This window comes from Symsagittifera roscoffensis, chromosome 4 (genome assembly GCF_963678635.1).
Source record: "Symsagittifera roscoffensis chromosome 4, txSymRosc1.1, whole genome shotgun sequence".
NCBI lineage: Eukaryota > Metazoa > Xenacoelomorpha > Acoela > Convolutidae > Symsagittifera > Symsagittifera roscoffensis.
The window spans coordinates 65,432,856-65,452,984 of record NC_087065.1 but is presented as its reverse complement, the minus strand read 5'-3'; the positions used below and the strand labels follow the sequence as shown (position 1 = coordinate 65,452,984).

Sequence of the window (20,129 nt, the reverse complement as noted above, 5' to 3'; positions counted from 1 at the left end):
TACTCTTTCTAATGTCTCTATTAACTCAAATACTATACTCAATTCGACGGCCGAACAAACTGACTTGTTAATTTTTGTGGAAAACTTTCCCATTAAATCTCCTAACTTCTCTCGTCCAAGCCCGCGCCCCCCGTTGCGATCTCGCCAGATGGATAGGATGTCCCGAATTGTCCAGATTTGCCAACACAACAGGACAAGGGAACGGGCCGCCAGAACCCGGTTTGTTGCTGCACGGAACAACTCTCGAAATGAGGGGCATGCTCAGTTGCTGGAAGCGATGCGGAGGTATTGTTTGTCCAAACCAGGGAGGTTACATGCAGCCGCATCTAAACTCGGAGTCTTCCCGTCAATGGAGGTAAACTGGTTCTCTCTAAGTCTGAAAAGGACATGGTAGGCTTGCCGGGTTTTTCGATGTGGATCTTTTGGCGGAGTTAACAGAGGAAGATCGGTTCCTTGGTCCTATGAAGCTTGCCATTATAAACGAAGATGCTGCGGCACTTAACAAACTAGGATCATACATTGCCCAGTTTTGGACTAAAGCTGCTGTGGTCAACAATTGTGTAATAGTGGATAACAAACTCGCCATCCCGGAAATCTTGAGTAAGGATGTTCTTACCAGGCTGCATCGCTCTCATCCTAGTCGACCTCGGAAAATATTTGGTGGCCGTTTCTAAATCAACAAATTGTCAATACCTGTGAGAAATGCCGCGAGTGCACGTTCTTTGGTGAGAATCTTAAACCTACTTAAACATTTAACACAGCGCAATCCCTTTCTAATCTCTCGAGTCCTAATCAAGAACTTCAGTTAGATTTTGCTGGTCCTTTTTTAGATGAAAAGGGCAATAAAATCTTTCTTCTAGTCGCTATTAATTGCTTCTTTAAGTTTACTTCTGTTCTTATTACGAAAACAACGGGAGCTAAAACGGTTGTTAAATTCCTTGACTTTTATATACGTATTCATGGCTTACCGCAATTGATTGAAAATGATCATGCGTCTGGGTTTAAGAACGATTTGGCGAAACATTATTGAGATAGTAGAGGCACTGTTCCTCTCCCCAATTGGAGACCATTGAGGCAGTGGTTTAGTTGAGCGTTCGATACAAACGATTAAACGTAACTTGGGCAAAGAAAAACTTGATGCTAATTTTGGTAACTTGAAATTAATGGTCCAATAAATTATTGAAGATATACGTAAAAGCAAACACGCAGTGCTTAAAAACCTCCTTTCGAGCTTCATTTTAGTAGAAAACCAAATACTGCATGGTCTTAAGCGTTTCATAATGTTGTTAAACATGCTACTTCAGCTCAAGGACTTGAACCCTAACCTCCTCACGCCAGATCAGGTTGCTAGTCAGAATTACAGCAGGGATCGTGCCAAAGTGGTTCCAAGAGGCAGAGCTAGCCCTACTATTTCTCCCCGCTTGAAACCGATGTTCTCGTTGGATCGCAACGTTGCTGATAGCGAGCCCTACAAGGCTTGAGCGGATCTTGCGGGGGCAGCCAATACGTGGTCCCAGTGTAAAAGAAATTTTCCAGTTGAGAGCGGCAGGATGGTGCTCAAGGAGTTGTCTTGTCGGCACTCGGATCTCGCGTATTCTCTGAAAAGCGGCCTCACACGAAATACCTTGAGATTTTACGAGCATGTGACCAACCCGACAACCCCGGGGCTCGGGAAAATTTTTGTTTAAAACCGCGGAATTCAAGATTACTCAAATAAAGGATCATACCTACGTCACTGATAAAGGTAAAGTCTATCGGAAAAATTTTTTTTGCCTTAAGCCTAACTTTCGTAGTGATATTTCAGTTGGCCAAAACACATTAGGTGGCGTCAACTTGCCTCATCGTCTGCTAGTGTTGCCAAGAGGGTTGCTCCCCGGTCTCAGCCGATGAAAATGGAACAACGGCCAAGTAACCCGCTCTTGTCCGACCCGATAGTGGTCGATCTAACTGTGGATTCTTCCAGTGAAGGTTCTTCTGGGTCTAACAATCCTCAGGTGATTCTCGAATCTACTCCCGTCACCTAGCGACCTCATACTTTATCGGATTCGCCGCCGGTCAAATTTTTCAAGCCATCGGCATCACTTACTCAGCTGCCTAGCACAACGTTGCCTCTACTACGGTGCTCACTACTACTACTTGGGTGCCCAGTTCTTCAGAGGCCCACCCTACTGGCTCTTGCGCTCAAGACACCGTAAATGTGCCCTCTTCTCCCGTCATTTCTACTCGAGAGGCTCAAGTGCGGACCACTTTGGACGATGATGCTCTATTGGAGGATCACTTTTAGGAGGATAATCATGGTCCATTGGAGGATCACTTTTAGTTACTCCGGTTGTTTCGTCTCCACGTAAACAACTTATTCCGGATCGTCCCCATAATATTGTGCCAGATGCGCCTTCTCAGTCCTTCGCGGATATCAAGAAAACTCTATCTAATGATTGACTACAAACGCTCACAAAACTTGTATCTTGAAAACCGTGTATCTGATCAAACTATTCATTGTAACCAATCATCTAACTAAGATCAAATTTACTTTTCACTTTACATTTAAGTTTTGAGCCAAAATTTTTCGGCAAATGTCAGCAGCGCGATCGATCATGTTCACAATTGAGACTCCCCACAATGTCCTTCGATACAATTTACTGAAATTAAACTTCGCTTCCAGCCCAGAAGGCTGCTTGAAAGTGCATAAATGTTTCTCCTAAACTCTATTTCTTTATTTTGCTAACAGCCGGCATGATTTTTCAGTTCGCTAACTTTTTTTTTGAACCCTGATTCGATTGCGCACAAAGCCAATGAATGGATATGTCGTTTCTTCAATATTCAAGGTTCACTCTTCCCTTTCACCCAATCTTAGCCATCCAATTCTGCTGACAGTGCCGTAGTTTGGACTGTCAGCATTTAGCTCGCAAAATAGTAGTAATAAATAACTCGATAGTAGTTAATTGTATGTATTTTTCTGATTTTTCTCATTTTTTTGGTCTGTTGTTTTTTTTCTAATTTTTCGCCAGTACAGTGGCGCGAAGCTTTACTTCGCCTCCTTGTCAGAATGGCATCGGATTGGTTTCTCGGGCTGTTTTATTAGACCGGTTTATTATTCATTATGTGGTCTATAGTTTTTTCTAATTATTCACTTTTCCATCGATTTCACTCATGAATTACTTATTTGTTTTGGTAATATTTTACATATTTTTCTGTCAATACTTGTCATGGTCTAAGAAATTCTATTTTTTAGAGAAAAAAGTGGCCAAAGTGGATTGTATTAGGAATTTAATTCCATTTGCCGCAGACCTAGCGCTGTTTTTCCTCTCCTCTAGAATCAGGAGTGGATCTAGGGTTTTCTCGAGTAGGGGGATTTTCAAAAATTCGAAAATTTTGTCGATCTTTTTTAAAATGATTTTGGCAGTTGGCAGTGGGTCGAACTTCGCAGAGAAAGCCCCCCCCCCTAAATCCACCCCTGAGTAAAATGATACATAACTGGATGTTTTACCCAATATATTTCTGACAGGGGCGGATCTAGGATTTTCTCGTGGGGGGGGGGGGGGCGGATTTTCAAAAAAAATTTCGAAAATTTTGTCGACCTTTTTTTTACGTCGACCGAATTGATTTTTGAGCTCTCCCTAAGCATAGTTTAGTCCCTTTTTTGGCAACATTTTCTGCGCCGCAGGCAAAAATTTGAAAAAACAGTCCAAAAAAGGCGTTTTTAAGAACTTTTTGGAAAATTTTGACTTAAAAATTGCGTTTTTTCGGCGCGCGCTCCCCGCTCAAAAATAGAATATATTGTCGCCTTTAGAAAAATTTTAGGGTCGGTTGGCTAAAAATGGATTTTTTAAAAATACCAAAGGGGGGACCCTTTGGGTCGGCAGGGGGTCGAATCTTTGAGGGGGGGCCTCCGCCCCCCCTCCCCCCCTAAATCCGCCCCTGATTTCTGATACTGATTTTGCGTGAACAAGGCAATTTTTTCCACCCTACCGACTAAAATTGATTATATACACACTAAAAAAGTCCATTTAATTTTGAACACCATCAGGGGCGGATCTAGGATTTTCTCGAAGGGTTGGAAGCGGGTTTTCAAACAAGTTTCGAAAGTTTTGTCGACCTTATTTTTTAGATCGTTCAAATAGATTTGGCGAGCGCTCCAAGAGAACTATGAAGAATTCAATTGATAAAAAGTTTCAGCGGCGCAGGTATTTTTTTTTTTGAAAAAACAGGTCAAAAATGCAGTTTTTGACTTTTCTTTGGACAAACTTGGCCAAAAAATTGTTTTTTTTTCGGCGCGCGCTCCCCTTCAAAGTGAGTATATATTGGCGGCTTCAGAAAAGCTAAGTGTTGGTCGGCCGAAAATGGATGTCATAAATAATACCAAAGGAGGACCCTTTGGTTGGTGAGGGGATCGAATCCTCGAGAAAAAGCATCCACCACCGCTCAAAGCCTGCCTGAAACCGCCCTGCACACAATTGAGCATCATTCAAAGATGTGATTGAAGACCATTCAAAAACTTACCCAACCTATAAATGGAAACATGCGTCAACGCTGCTGCACTAAAATTAACATAACTTTTTAACCACAGTGGCACCGCCAAAAAGTTCAATTCAAAATTCAAAAGTTCAATTCAAAAGTACATATCTTCATCCACAAATAGAAGTAACGGTAATTTGTCAAAGCAATAAAAGATTGTGATTAGTATCTTTGTTGAGCTTGATTGAACGTACCCAATTTTGTGTTTAGAACATAGCTCTTCCCATCCTTGGGGGGAGTTTGTTAGAGTAGCAAAAGAAAAAAGTAGCAAATAGCCGAGATGGTTTCGACTAACCAGGGTGATTATAGCGATTAAGAAAATTAAATGTTTAATTTTTTATATTTTAAAGAAGGATATTAATTTGAATAAAACCACTGTTTTGTAAAATCAGAAGCTTGGCATAAAATCACTTTTACACTAAATGATAATTAAACGCTAAGATAATCGTTGGAAATTTTCTCGGAAATGAGGCCCCAGGAAAGCGTGGAAAAAACTAACTTACGCCATACTTTGTTCCAACTCTTTCAAGAGTGTTTCTAAAACAGGCTCACAAATTTAGCAGCCAGGAATAAGAAAATTATACTCACTTTATTTAACTTGTTAAATGATATCGAGAAAAAAACAGCAAAAAAACGACATGCAAGAATCAGTGAGGAAGAGCCCACAAATAATTGACTCGAGCCAACGAAGCGAAACGCAGCACAACGAAATTAAACAGATGCAACCATCAAGTATGAACAAAATATACAAAACGTATTGCAAGAAAAGCATTCCGACACCATTCAGAGGCGTGCGCTGAAATTTTTCTAGGGGGGGAGGGTGGTTTTGCGGATACAAAAATTTTTTGAGAACATAATTCAGCCGAAACAAGCGACATTTTTCCCAAAACAAGGGTCACACAATTACTAGGTAGTCACCTAATTACTATTCCTACTAAGTTAAACCTTCTGTGAACAAAACTGTTTACGAGAAAAAGTCTTGTACCCGATTGCAACACCGTAGCTAATCGCAAATGTAATAATAAACATTATAAAAAATAGTTTTTTAAATCATAACAAACTCAACTCATCGCCGATTCAGTCCCGCTGTAAATTGAGCAAAACTTTTTGTATTGAGACAAACCTTTCTCAAACCTGGCAGATTTGTGGGTGACATCTGTAACTTTTTTATTCGTACTAACTTAGTAGTCGCTTGAAATGAAAACAACATACAACAGAGTTCCTTCGCACTGGTCGCAAAAAATTTATAATTAGTACCTCGATTTACTGTCTGATTAATTGCAGTACTCGTCTTGTTGTTCAAACTTTGGATGAAAGGTACGGAATATTTGTGCATGTGATCGGATTCAATAGCCACTCACGCGATAATTGCATGAAGGATATAGCGCGTTAATTGATTGCAGTTAACCCAAACTGGTCGATTTGGGAATTTTCAAATCCCGATAAGTTTCTTAAAAAAGCCGCAGGTAAAGCCATTTTTGAATTTGAGCTGAAGATATCTTTTTTTTTAAAATGTTATAATAAAAAAAATCCTCTCTAAGTAACTATGAAAAGTTCTTTTTTCATCTAGAGAAAAAACAGTCAGAACATGTTGCTAACTGCAGTGAAGCATGCTATTTGTTCTAACTAATTCAATTCTGTATGTCAAATTTATTTCTTCAAATTTTTTCTGAATTTTTCAAAAATGCACAGTTTGGCCTCGTAATGTAGAATAAAATCGAATTTTACTGCAAAAAAATTGAAAGTCAATTAGAAAATTTGTCAACATGTCCAAATTCTACAACAATTTTAATTATGCTGAGAAAATTGCTATTGATGAGTATTTTTTGGAAGAGAAAATTTTTTGCTATTGAAAAGGGACCTCGATTAATTGCATCAACCTTACACTCCGTCCTAATTGACCTACCGTAGATTTTCGTTCACAAGTCTGTATTAATTCTCAAGTTAGTTTTGTATAAAATATGCATCTCCTCCAACATACGCGCAAAATGTTTTTTTTTTTGAATTTGTTCATTAAACTTTTTTGATGAGCTACATCGACGTTTTAAATCGATATTTGATTTACGGTCGATAATTTAATCTGTTATGCAAGTGATATGACATTTTCATTGAAGTTATCTTGTGAAAAACTCGTATTTTTCCCCTCCCCTTGAACTGATTGGGTGGGGGTAGGGGGAATTGTACATTTAATTCGATGAAGTTGGATAAAACAAAAAAAAATCCAAATTGGAAACGGAATTCAATGAAAGTAAATGGAGCGGAAAATTTTCCTCAATTATAACGAAAATCCATTAAAAAAGGACTGATTATAATTTTTTCGTGCTTTCTCCGCACTCCATATCTCCTGTCGATAATGCACTAATTAACCAACCTGATACAAATAAATTTTAATAGAATGAAAATATTTTTCTGTAATCAAAATGACACACAAAATGCTTAACAAAAATTTTCAATCAAAATTTATATTTCCTCTGCATGGCACCTTGTCGCCTTTTTCATTTCTAAAACCATAATAGTTAGAAAATAAACGTTCGCTGGAGTTTGTTACCTGCTGCCTCTACGAAATAATTAAGTTATTGAGAAGAAAGTGCCTGAGTATTAACAGACGATACAAGCATTTGCTGACCAAGTTTTTTATTCAACCGCGTTTTTAGCAGACTGGTTTTATAGCAAACTCAAACCAAATAACAAGTCAAAACGCTAATTTAAGAAGCGGCACTGGCCAGAAGAAACGCTTGCTGAGCTAAGCTTAAACTTGGCACGAGAAAATAAGTGCGCTTGAATCAGTGTTTGCCGCTAAATTCTTTCTCTTTGCTTATATTTTCTTGAAAATCCGAGAGGTAGTTATCTTAATTAGCGAAACTGAATATCAAAAGATTCTCACTGCAGCAACTTGACAAAGTTTATTAGGCACAATTTTAATCAGTTAAGATTGCAAAAAGCCGGCTCAATATGCAACTAATTATCTCATACTATTGTTCTGACCGTTGAAAATGGGGAAAAACTTTGCTTTTGGGTGTTTTAGTTTTTTTTAAATTAGGTACCACAAATAATCATCCGGCTGAGTTGAGTGATAAATCAAAGTGAAACCTTTTCAGTCTTGATTTGAACGAAAAAAAACTAACCAGTGTCGAAAATTATCGGTATGAAATGTTTGGTTTTTTGTCTAACTGTTTGATATTTTTAGAATTTATAATGATGCGGAACAAAAAGCGTAATTTTAAAAATTGGACTTTGCTCAAAGTTTCGTTGTTTCTATACTAAAATAATTGAAATGACAGAACATTTTTGAGAAATAGAAATCTTCCCTAAGATATCACATTTGTCTATGAAAAAAATTGAGGAGTAGCCACTTCTGTAGGAGAATGTATCGCAAATTTTTCTTTTGATTGAACCTTTCTTCTCAGATTTAATAAGGTAGTTTCTAAGAAAAGTCAAAAAAATCAGAAACGTCAAACGTTCAAAAACGTTTCAAAGTCAATAAAATTTTTCTGCTAAAGAAGGACGTGGCCGCTTAAGCAGAGAAAATTTCCAAAATCGGGCTTCTCGACTGAAAACTGAACCTACGGATTAATCTGGGTAGCTTTTGGGAAAAGTCACAAGCATTTATGCAGCAAAGATTCCTACAAAGTGTTGTTTCGATTGAACGCAAAAAGAAGATATGGGAGAGTAGTTTTTGAGAAAATGGTTTACAAAAACGACACAAAGCCAAATATTAATTTTTTCGAGGTCAAGAACTTTGCTGTTTAAAAGTTGGCATAGTTGATTATTTAAAGCAGCTCCTCACAACCCATTTATTCGATTGAACCCAAAATTTTACATTTGAGACGATAGTTTTGGAAAAAATCTTTCGAAAAATTCAATAAAAATAATTACAGCCTAAAACGAACTCCACCTATTTACTACCTAGATAAGGTAGTTTTATTTGAAGTTTCATGAAACTGAGCATGTCAGCTGCCATAGATTCAACTTATTTTGTTCAACCCCAAAAACTTCACATTTGAGACAATGGTTTTCGAAAAAAAAATCAATTGTTTTTCAAAAAGCATGTCAGCTGCCATGTGAGACGATTCGAAAAAAAGTTCAATAAAAAAATGAGTAACGGCCAAAACGTACTCCACCTATTTACTGCCTAGATAAAGTAGCTTCTTGAAGTTTCATGAAATTGATCATGTCGGCTGCAATTGATTCAACTGATTTTGTTTAGCTAGTTAACTAGTTAATAAGCCTGAAAAAAGTCTACATTCTGGTTTGATACTTTTGCTAATCGCAAGCGTGTGTTTATTTAAAAATATAGTTCCAAAAAAAAGAAAAAAATTTCTTTTTTAATGTCGTTTCAACTTTTTGCTTGTTCTTTTTTTCGAAACAACTGTGGTCAATTATATGTAAATTACTAACTTTTTACTTGTGTATAATTTTATCATCACACCACGTACAAAAAGCGACACTAATTTGTTCCGTTGTTAATATAAAAATCGAGTGTATTTCTTGCTTGAAATTTTGCGCGAAACTCTTGTTTGATAAAAACTGGTAACTTGAAAATGTATGGGACTGGGTTTTGTTCCAAACTTTTGAGATGCTTTGGAAAATTTTTTCACTTCTTGCAAAAAGTTTAGTTTTTCTCAAACTTCACTCCACCGATTTTCAAATAAAAAGTATCAATGGAAAAAGCATTTATTTTCCTGTCTGCTTGCATGCCTTCTCAGTCTCTTTCAACTCTACCCCTCTGTCTACAGCCTTCCAAAAAAAATTGTGGGGGAATTTTTGACCTATATTTCTAATTTTTTTTTGCGTTTTCTCAAAAACTACACTCTCGAATATGAAATTTTGTTTTCAAAGATAATCATAGATTTGACAAACTCAACTGCATAAGCTGCTACTTCCAAATTTTTTACACATGAAGTTATCGCCTAGGAATAGTCAAACTTTTGATTTTATGGCCGCTTTTTAACTCTTTATATTCTCTCTCGAAAACAAACCTCCTAAAATTGAGATTGTGGGTTCAAAGGAGAAAGCGGGTAGTGGGAGGCTACCGCGCATTATCGGCCACTGATAGTTTTTATTGTACAAAAAAACTGCTTTCAGAAAATATTGCCTTTTTTCATTATTTGACCGTTTTTCCAAAACTTATTAAAACTTTTTCCAAAATTACCTTCCCATATCTGAGGTTTTTGGGTTGAAACCAAAGAACTTGTTGTGTAAAGCTCTTTAACAAGCCCAAGTATGTCCAATTTTTTCGACATAGAAAGTGACTGCCTTAGGAGAAGTCTAATGTTTTGTTTTTTGACACTTTTTTAAAAGTTCTTGAATTTTATTGAGAACTGACATCTCAAGTCTGAAACTTTGAGTTCAATCAAAAACCCATCCATTAATCTTTTCTGCATAAAACAGCTACGCCCAATTTTTTCAATACAAAAACATTTAGTCTCAGAAATATCAAATTTTTGATTTGTTGACTGGTTTAGAACTTTGCTCGATAACTATCCTGACATATCTGATATCATAGGAGTAACCGAAACAACAGATTGTTGAAAATTTACCTATATAAGATGCTATACCCAATTTTGTTTAGAAATAAGTGGTTTACTTCAAACAAGTCAACGTTTTGGAACTTGAATCTGTTTTTGGATAGTTTTTGACTTATCTCGAAAACTATCGTATCAATTCTCAAGTTACTCGTTCAAATGAGAAACCCAGTTTTCGAGATCTTCTCTACTTAGCCACCATAATCTGTTTTATAGAGAAAAAATAATGTATACGGAAAGTCAGGGTTTCAAGTTTTCGACCGTTTCTTTAAAACTGCCTTTTCAATTCTCAGAATATCATAAACTATCGAAGACGAGCTTCAGCTTGCGCTGGGTCCCTAGTTGTTGTTTATCGAGACATAGGAACATTTTTGTTCACTAGTTATCTTTCATTTTTTTAGTCAAGTTTTTTATATATGTGTTGTATCGCAAATGGTGCGAAGCTCCGCCTCTGCTCTGTGTTAAAATTGACATTTTGCTATCTCTTAATTTAAAATAGACGGCATGATATTTCGACTACTATAGAGGCTCAATTCTTCGGCTAAATCCGAAGAAAAAAGTCATGTTGTTTGTATTACAACTTAGAACAAAAATTGGTAAAGAAGTTGTTCGCTTCCGAAAAAAAATTTGCAGTTTAAATGGCGAAAAATATTCTTAGGCAATTAAATTCAGAAATGATGCGGCTACAATTCTTTTCAACGATTACTACGATAAAATTTGCCCAATTTTTTCTGATATTATGGAATTTAAACAGATTCTCGCACCAGAGTTCCACGGATAATAATCGATTATAATGAAAGTTTTGTCAAAAATGTCATTATATTCCATTATTGTGGCAAATTTAGACTACGAAATCGATTATATTGCCATTATCATTGATTATTTTCGTAAAAACACAATCCATTAAAATCCATTATAATGGATTATAATCCAGTTAAAATCCCTTATAATGGATTATAATCCATTATAATTGATTATAACGGATTATAATCTAGACATTTTTTTGAAAAATCATTTGCAAAACGTTTACAACATTTCTTCGTTACTCACGACCTACTCACAATCTTAACCTACTCGAATTAACACCCCCACCCCGTATTTTGCCCCCATCCGTCCGCATTTGCCCAAATCCCCTCCCCCAGTAAACGGGGGGGGTAAACTAAGATGGTGTAAATCATAAGCCCCCTCCCCCAAAATCTACCAATAAATAACCCCCATGAAGGGGGCGAATGGAGGTTGTGGTAAACTGGCAGGGAGGTGGGGGGAGGGGGTAGTTATAGAAATAAAGAAAACTAAATGTTTAATTTTTTATATTTGAAAGAAAGATATTAATTTGAATAAATCAAATTTTTTGTAAAATCAAAAGCTTGGCATGATATCATTTCTACACTAAATGATAATTAAACGCTAAGATAATCGGTGGAAATTTTCTCGGAAATGAGGCCCCAGGAAAGCAAGGAAAAAAACTAACTTACGCCATACTTTGTTCCAACTCTTTCAAGAGTGTTTCTAAAAACAGGCTCACAAATTTAGCAGCCAGGAATAAAAAAAACTATACTCACTTCATTCAACTTGTTAGTTGATATCGAGAAAAAAACAGAGAAAAACGACATGCCAGAATCAGTGAGGAAGAGCCCGCAAATAATTGACTCAAGCCAAGGAAGCGAAACGCAGCACAACGAAATGAAACAGATGCAACCATCAAGTATGAACAAAATATACAAAACGTATTGCAAGAAAAGCATTCCGACACCGTTCAGTGGCGTGCGCTGAAATTTTTCTAGGGGAAGGCGGTTTTGCGAATACAAAAAGTTTTTGAAAACATAATTCAGCCGAAACAAGCGACATTCTTCCCGAAACAAGGGTCACATAATTACTAGGTAGTCACTATTTACTATTCCTACTAAGATAAACCGTCTGTGAACAAAACTGTTTACGTGAAAAAGTCTTTTTGAGAAAGTTCAATTGAGAAACCCAGTTTTCGAGATCTTCTCTACTTAGTGACCATAATCTGTTTTATAGAGAAAAAATAATGGATACGGAAAGTCAGGGTTTCGAGCTTTCGACCGTTTCTTTAAAACTGCCTTTTCAATTCTCAGAATATCATAAACTATCGAAGACGAGCTTCAGCTTGCGCTAGGTCCCTAGTTGTTGTTTATCGAGACATAGGAAAATTTTTGTTCACTAGTCATCTTTCATTTTTTTAGTCAAGTTTTTCATATATGCGTTGTATCGCAAATGGTGCGAAGCTCCGCCTCGGCTCTGTGTTAAAATTGACATATTGCTATCTCTTAATTTAAAATAGACGGCATGATATTTCTACTACTGTAGAGGCTCAATTCTTCGGCTAAATCCGAAGAAAAAAGTCATGTTGTTTGTATTACAACTTAGAACAAAAATTGGTAAAGAAGTTGTTCGCTTCCGAAAAACAATTTGCAGTTTAAATGGCGAAAAATATTCTTAGGCAATTAAATTCAGAAATGATGCGGCTACAATTCTATTCAACTATTACTACGATAAAATTTGCCCAATTTTTTCGGATATTATGGAATTTAAACAGATTCTTGCACCAGAGTTCCATGGATAATAATCGATTATAATGAAAAAATTTTGTCAAAAATGTCATTACATTCCATTATTGTGGCAAATTTGGACCACGAAATCGATTATATTGCCATTATAATCGATTATTTTCGTAAAAACACAATCCATTAAAATCCATTATAATGGATTATAATCCAGTTAAAATCCCTTATAATGGATTATAATGGATTATAACGGAATATAATCTATACATTTTTTTGTAAAATCATTTGCGAAACGTTTACAACATTTCTGCGTTACTCACGACCTACTCGCAATCTTAATCTACTCGAATTAACACCCCCCCCCACCCCGTATTTTACCCCCCATCCATCCGCATTTGCCCAAACCCCCTCCCCCAGTAAACGGAAACGGGGGGGGGGGGGGGGGGGGTAAACTAAGATGGTGTAAATCATAAGCCCCCTTCCCCAAAATCTACCAATAAATAACCCCCATGAATGGGGCGAATGGAGGTTGTGGTAAACTGGCAGGGAGGTGGGGGAGGGGGAAGATATTAATTTGAATAAATCAAATTTTTTGTAAAATCAAAAGCTTGGCATGATATCATTTTTACACTAAATGATAATTAAACGCTAAGATAATCGGTGGAAATTTTCTCGGAAATGAGGCCCCAGGAAAGCAAGGAAAAAAACTAACTTACGCCATACTTTGTTCCAACTCTTTCAAGAGTGTTTCTAAAAACAGGCTCACAAATTTAGCAGCCAGGAATAAAAAAAACTATACTCACTTCATTCAACTTGTTAGTTGATATCGAGAAAAAAACAGAGAAAAACGAAATGCCAGAATCAGTGAGGAAGAGCCCGCAAATAATTGACTCAAGCCAAGGAAGCGAAACGCAGCACAACGAAATGAAACAGATGCAACCATCAAGTATGAACAAAATATACAAAACGTATTGCAAGAAAAGCATTCCGACACCGTTCAGTGGCGTGCGCTGAAATTTTTCTAGGGGAAGGCGGTTTTGCGAATACAAAAAGTTTTTGAAAACATAATTCAGCCGAAACAAGCGACATTCTTCCCGAAACAAGGGTCACATAATTACTAGGTAGTCACTATTTACTATTCCTACTAAGATAAACCGTCTGTGAACAAAACTGTTTACGTGAAAAAGTCTTTTTGAGAAAGTTCAATTGAGAAACCCAGTTTTCGAGATCTTCTCTACTTAGTGACCATAATCTGTTTTATAGAGAAAAAATAATGGATACGGAAAGTCAGGGTTTCGAGCTTTCGACCGTTTCTTTAAAACTGCCTTTTCAATTCTCAGAATATCATAAACTATCGAAGACGAGCTTCAGCTTGCGCTAGGTCCCTAGTTGTTGTTTATCGAGACATAGGAAAATTTTTGTTCACTAGTCATCTTTCATTTTTTTAGTCAAGTTTTTCATATATGCGTTGTATCGCAAATGGTGCGAAGCTCCGCCTCGGCTCTGTGTTAAAATTGACATATTGCTATCTCTTAATTTAAAATAGACGGCATGATATTTCTACTACTGTAGAGGCTCAATTCTTCGGCTAAATCCGAAGAAAAAAGTCATGTTGTTTGTATTACAACTTAGAACAAAAATTGGTAAAGAAGTTGTTCGCTTCCGAAAAACAATTTGCAGTTTAAATGGCGAAAAATATTCTTAGGCAATTAAATTCAGAAATGATGCGGCTACAATTCTATTCAACTATTACTACGATAAAATTTGCCCAATTTTTTCGGATATTATGGAATTTAAACAGATTCTTGCACCAGAGTTCCATGGATAATAATCGATTATAATGAAAAAATTTTGTCAAAAATGTCATTACATTCCATTATTGTGGCAAATTTGGACCACGAAATCGATTATATTGCCATTATAATCGATTATTTTCGTAAAAACACAATCCATTAAAATCCATTATAATGGATTATAATCCAGTTAAAATCCCTTATAATGGATTATAATGGATTATAACGGAATATAATCTATACATTTTTTTGTAAAATCATTTGCGAAACGTTTACAACATTTCTGCGTTACTCACGACCTACTCGCAATCTTAATCTACTCGAATTAACACCCCCCCCCACCCCGTATTTTACCCCCCATCCATCCGCATTTGCCCAAACCCCCTCCCCCAGTAAACGGAAACGGGGGGGGGGGGGGTAAACTAAGATGGTGTAAATCATAAGCCCCCTTCCCCAAAATCTACCAATAAATAACCCCCATGAATGGGGCGAATGGAGGTTGTGGTAAACTGGCAGGGAGGTGGGGGAGGGGGAAGATATTAATTTGAATAAATCAAATTTTTTGTAAAATCAAAAGCTTGGCATGATATCATTTTTACACTAAATGATAATTAAACGCTAAGATAATCGGTGGAAATTTTCTCGGAAATGAGGCCCCAGGAAAGCAAGGAAAAAAACTAACTTACGCCATACTTTGTTCCAACTCTTTCAAGAGTGTTTCTAAAAACAGGCTCACAAATTTAGCAGCCAGGAATAAAAAAAACTATACTCACTTCATTCAACTTGTTAGTTGATATCGAGAAAAAAACAGAGAAAAACGAAATGCCAGAATCAGTGAGGAAGAGCCCGCAAATAATTGACTCAAGCCAAGGAAGCGAAACGCAGCACAACGAAATGAAACAGATGCAACCATCAAGTATGAACAAAATATACAAAACGTATTGCAAGAAAAGCATTCCGACACCGTTCAGTGGCGTGCGCTGAAATTTTTCTAGGGGAAGGCGGTTTTGCGAATACAAAAAGTTTTTGAAAACATAATTCAGCCGAAACAAGCGACATTCTTCCCGAAACAAGGGTCACATAATTACTAGGTAGTCACTATTTACTATTCCTACTAAGATAAACCGTCTGTGAACAAAACTGTTTACGTGAAAAAGTCTTTTTGAGAAAGTTCAATTGAGAAACCCAGTTTTCGAGATCTTCTCTACTTAGTGACCATAATCTGTTTTATAGAGAAAAAATAATGGATACGGAAAGTCAGGGTTTCGAGCTTTCGACCGTTTCTTTAAAACTGCCTTTTCAATTCTCAGAATATCATAAACTATCGAAGACGAGCTTCAGCTTGCGCTAGGTCCCTAGTTGTTGTTTATCGAGACATAGGAAAATTTTTGTTCACTAGTTATCTTTCATTTTTTTAGTCAAGTTTTTCATATATGCGTTGTATCGCAAATGGTGCGAAGCTCCGCCTCGGCTCTGTGTTAAAATTGACATATTGCTATCTCTTAATTTAAAATAGACGGCATGATATTTCTACTACTATAGAGGCTCAATTCTTCGGCTAAATCCGAAGAAAAAAGTCATGTTGTTTGTATTACAACTTAGAACAAAAATTGGTAAAGAAGTTGTTCGCTTCCGAAAAACAATTTGCAGTTTAAATGGCGAAAAATATTCTTAGGCAATTAAATTCAGAAATGATGCGGCTACAATTCTATTCAACTATTACTACGATAAAATTTGCCCAATTTTTTCGGATATTATGGAATTTAAACAGATTCTTGCACCAGAGTTCCATGGATAATAATCGATTATAATGAAAAAATTTTGTCAAAAATGTCATTACATTCCATTATTGTGGCAAATTTGGACCACGAAATCGATTATATTGCCATTATAATCGATTATTTTCGTAAAAACACAATCCATTAAAATCCATTATAATGGATTATAATCCAGTTAAAATCCCTTATAATGGATTATAATGGATTATAACGGAATATAATCTATACATTTTTTTGTAAAATCATTTGCGAAACGTTTACAACATTTCTGCATTACTCACGACCTACTCGCAATCTTAATCTACTCGAATTAACACCCCCCCCCCCCCACCCCGTATTTTACCCCCCATCCATCCGCATTTGCCCAAACCCCCTCCCCCAGTAAACGGAAACGGGGGGGGGGGGGGGGGGGGGGTAAACTAAGATGGTGTAAATCATAAGCCCCCTTCCCCAAAATCTACCAATAAATAACCCCCATGAATGGGGCGAATGGAGGTTGTGGTAAACTGGCAGGGAGGTGGGGGAGGGGGAAGATATTAATTTGAATAAATCAAATTTTTTGTAAAATCAAAAGCTTGGCATGATATCATTTTTACACTAAATGATAATTAAACGCTAAGATAATCGGTGGTAATTTTCTCAGAAATGAGGCCCCAGGAAAGCGTGGAAAAAAACTAACTTACTCCATACTTTGTTCCAACTCTTTCAAGAGTGTTTCTAAAAACAGGCTCACAAATTTAGCAGCCAGGAATAAGAAAACTATACTCACTTCATTTAACTTGTTAGTTGATATCGAGAAAAAAACAGCGAAAAACGACATGCCAGAATCAGTGAGGAAGAGCCCGCAAATAATTGACTCAAGCCAAAGAAGCGAAACGCAGCACAACGAAATGAAACAGATGCAACCATCAAGTATGAACAAAATATACAAAAATTTTGTCGACCTTATTTTTTAGATCGAGCAAATAGATTTGGCGAGCGCTGCAAGAGCACTATGAAGAACTCATTTGATAAAAAGTTTCAGCGCCGCAGGCGTTTTTTTTAAAAAAAAAAACAGGTCAAAAATGCAGTTTTTGACTTTCTTTGGACAAATTTGGCCAAAAAATTGTTTATTTTTCGGCGCGCGCTCCCCTTCAAAGTGAGTATATATTGGCGCCTTTAGAAAAAGTTAACTGTTGGTCGGCCGAAAATGGATGTCATAAATAATACCAAAGGAGGACCCTTTGGTTGGTGAGGGGATCGAATCCTCGAGAAAAAGCATCCACCACCGCTCTCCCCCCCCCCCATCCTGCCTGAAACCGCCCCTGCACACAATCGAACATCATTCGCAGATTTGATTGAAGACCATTCAAAAACTTACCAAACCTCAAAATGGAAACAAGCGTCAACGGTGTTGCACTAAAATTACCGCGGTAGCGGCACTAAAATTAACATGACTTTTTAACCACAGTGGCACCGCCAAAAAGTTCAATTCAAAATTCAAAAGTTCAGTTCAAAAGTACGTATCTTCATCCACAAATAGAAGTGTAACGGTCATTTGCCAAAGCAATAAAAGATTGTGATTAGTATCTTTGTTGAGCTTGATTTAACGTACCCGATTTTGTGTTTAGAACATAGCTCTCCCATCCTTGGGGGGAGTTTGTTAGACTAGCAAAGGAAAAAAGTAGCAAATAGCCCAGAGGGTTTCGACTAACCAGGGTGATTATAGAGATTAAGAAAATTAAATGTTTAATTTTTTATATTTTAAAGAAGGATATTAATTTGAATAAAACAACTTTTTAGTAAAATCAGACGCTTGGCATAATATCACTTTTACACTAAATAATATTAAACGCTAAGATAATCGTTGGAAATTTTCTCGGAATTGAGGCCCCAGGAAAGCGTGGAAGAAAACTAACTTACGCCATACTTTGTTCCAACTCTTTCGAGAGTGTTTCTAAAAACAGGCTCACAAATTTAGCAGCCAGGAATAAGAAAATTATACTCACTTTATTTAACTTGTTAGTTGATATCGAGAAAAAAACAGCGAAAAACGACATGCCAGAATCAGTGAGGAAGAGCCCGAAAATAATTGACTCAAGCCAACGAAGCGAAACGCAGCACAACGAAATTAAACAGATGCAACCATCAAGTATGAACAAAATATACAAAACGTATTGCAAGAAAAGCATTCCGACACCGTTCAGTGGCGTGCGCTGAAATTTTTCTAGGGGAAAGGCGGTTTTGCGAATACAAAAATTTTATGAAAACATAATTCAGCCGAAACAAGCGACATTCTTCCCAAAACAAGGGTCACATAATTACTAGGTAGTCACCTATTTACTATTCCTACTAAGTTAAACCTTCTGTGAACAAAACTGTTTACGTGAAAAAGTCTTGTACACGATTGCAACACCGTAGCTAATCGCAAGTGTATTAACAACCATTGTAAAAAAAATGGTTTTTTTAAATCATAACAAACTCAACTCATCTCCCATTTAGTCCCGCTGTAAATTGGGCAAAAGTTTTTGTATTCAGACCAACCTTTTTCAAACCTGGCAGATTTGTGGGTGACATCTGTAACTTTTTTATTCGTACTAACTTAGAAGTCGCTTGAAATTAAAACAACATACAACTGAGTTCCTTCACACTGGTCACAAAAAAGTTAAAATTAGTACCTCGATTTACTGTCTGATTAATTCCAGTACTCGTCTTGTTGTTCAAACTTTGGATGAAAGGTACGGAATATTTGCACATGTAATCGGATTCAAAAGCCACTCACGCGTTAATTGCATGAAGGATATAGCACGTTAATTGATAGCAGTTAACCCAAACTGATCGATTTGGGAATTTTCAAGCCATTTTTGAATTTGAGCTGAAGATATCTTTTTTTTAAAATGTTATAATAAAAAAAATCCTTTCAAAGTAACTATGAAAAGTTCTTTTTTCATCCAGAAAAAAAACAGTCAGAACATGTTGCTAACTGCAGTGAAGCATGCTATCTGTTCTAACTAATTCAATTCTGTATGTCAAATTTATTTCTTCAAATTTTTTCTGAATTTTTCAAAAATGCAGTTTGGCCTCGTAATGTAGAATAAAATCGAATTTTACTGCAAAAAAATTGAAAGTCAATTAGAAAATTTGTCAACATGTCCAAATTCTACAAAAACTTTAATTATGCTGAGAAAATTGCTTTTGATGAGTATTTTTTGGAAGAGAAAACTTTTTGCTATTGAAAAGGGACCTCGATTAATTGCATCAACCTTACAATCCGTCCTAATTGACCTACCGTAGATTTTCGTTCACAAGCCTGTATTAATTCTTAAGTTAGTTTTGTATAAAATATGCATCTCCTCCAACATACGCGCAAAATGTTTTTTTTTTGAATTTGTTCATTAAACTTTTTTTGATGAGCTACATCGACGTTTTAAATCGATATTTGATTTAGGGTCGATAATTTAATCTGTTATGCAAGTGATATGACATTTTCATTGAAATTATCTTGTGAAAAACTCGTATTTTTCCCCTCCCATTGAACTGGTTGGGTGGGGGTAGGGGGAATTGTACATTTAATTCGATGAAGTTGGTTAAAACAAAAAAAAATCCAAATTGGAAACGGAATTCAATGAAAGTAAATGGAGCGGAAAATTTTTCACAATTATAACGAAAAACCATTAAAAAAGGACTGATTATAATTTTTTCGTGCTTTCTCCGCACTCCATATCTCCTGTCGATAATGCACTAATTAACCAACCTGATACAAATAAATTTTTCATCTTGAGAAAATTGATGAACTTTAGATGTAGCTCCAGATCAACAATAAGTTCAATATAGGACTCCTTGCTGCTCATCAACATGAACAGAGGCAGGGCTGCTTGGATTAATGACATCTGGAACTCCGGCCCACATTTAGTCGTGTGGCTCTGAATGGATCTGATGAGCAGTTTGAAATCAAAGTTGTCGTCAGGCAGGTCACTGAAACATTAGAAGACTGATAACGTCTTTGATAAT

The 20,129-nt window shown here is 36.4% G+C and overlaps 1 protein-coding gene across 2 annotated transcripts in view; it reads right to left on the bottom strand.

Annotated features, from left to right (window-relative positions):
• The window catches only part of LOC134843757 (exportin-T-like), a 551,312-nt gene that overhangs the window by 287,904 nt on the left and 243,279 nt on the right, over window positions 1–20,129 (bottom strand). Inside the window, exon 1 of one of the 2 annotated variants that reach the window (XM_063860020.1) lies at window positions 7,923–7,932. The exons of the other annotated variant lie outside the window; for it this stretch is intronic. The gene's annotated coding sequence lies outside the window, so the exon portion shown is untranslated. Of the gene's footprint in view, window positions 1–7,922; window positions 7,933–20,129 lie in introns of those variants that run through there. 2 annotated transcript variants of the gene reach the window in all.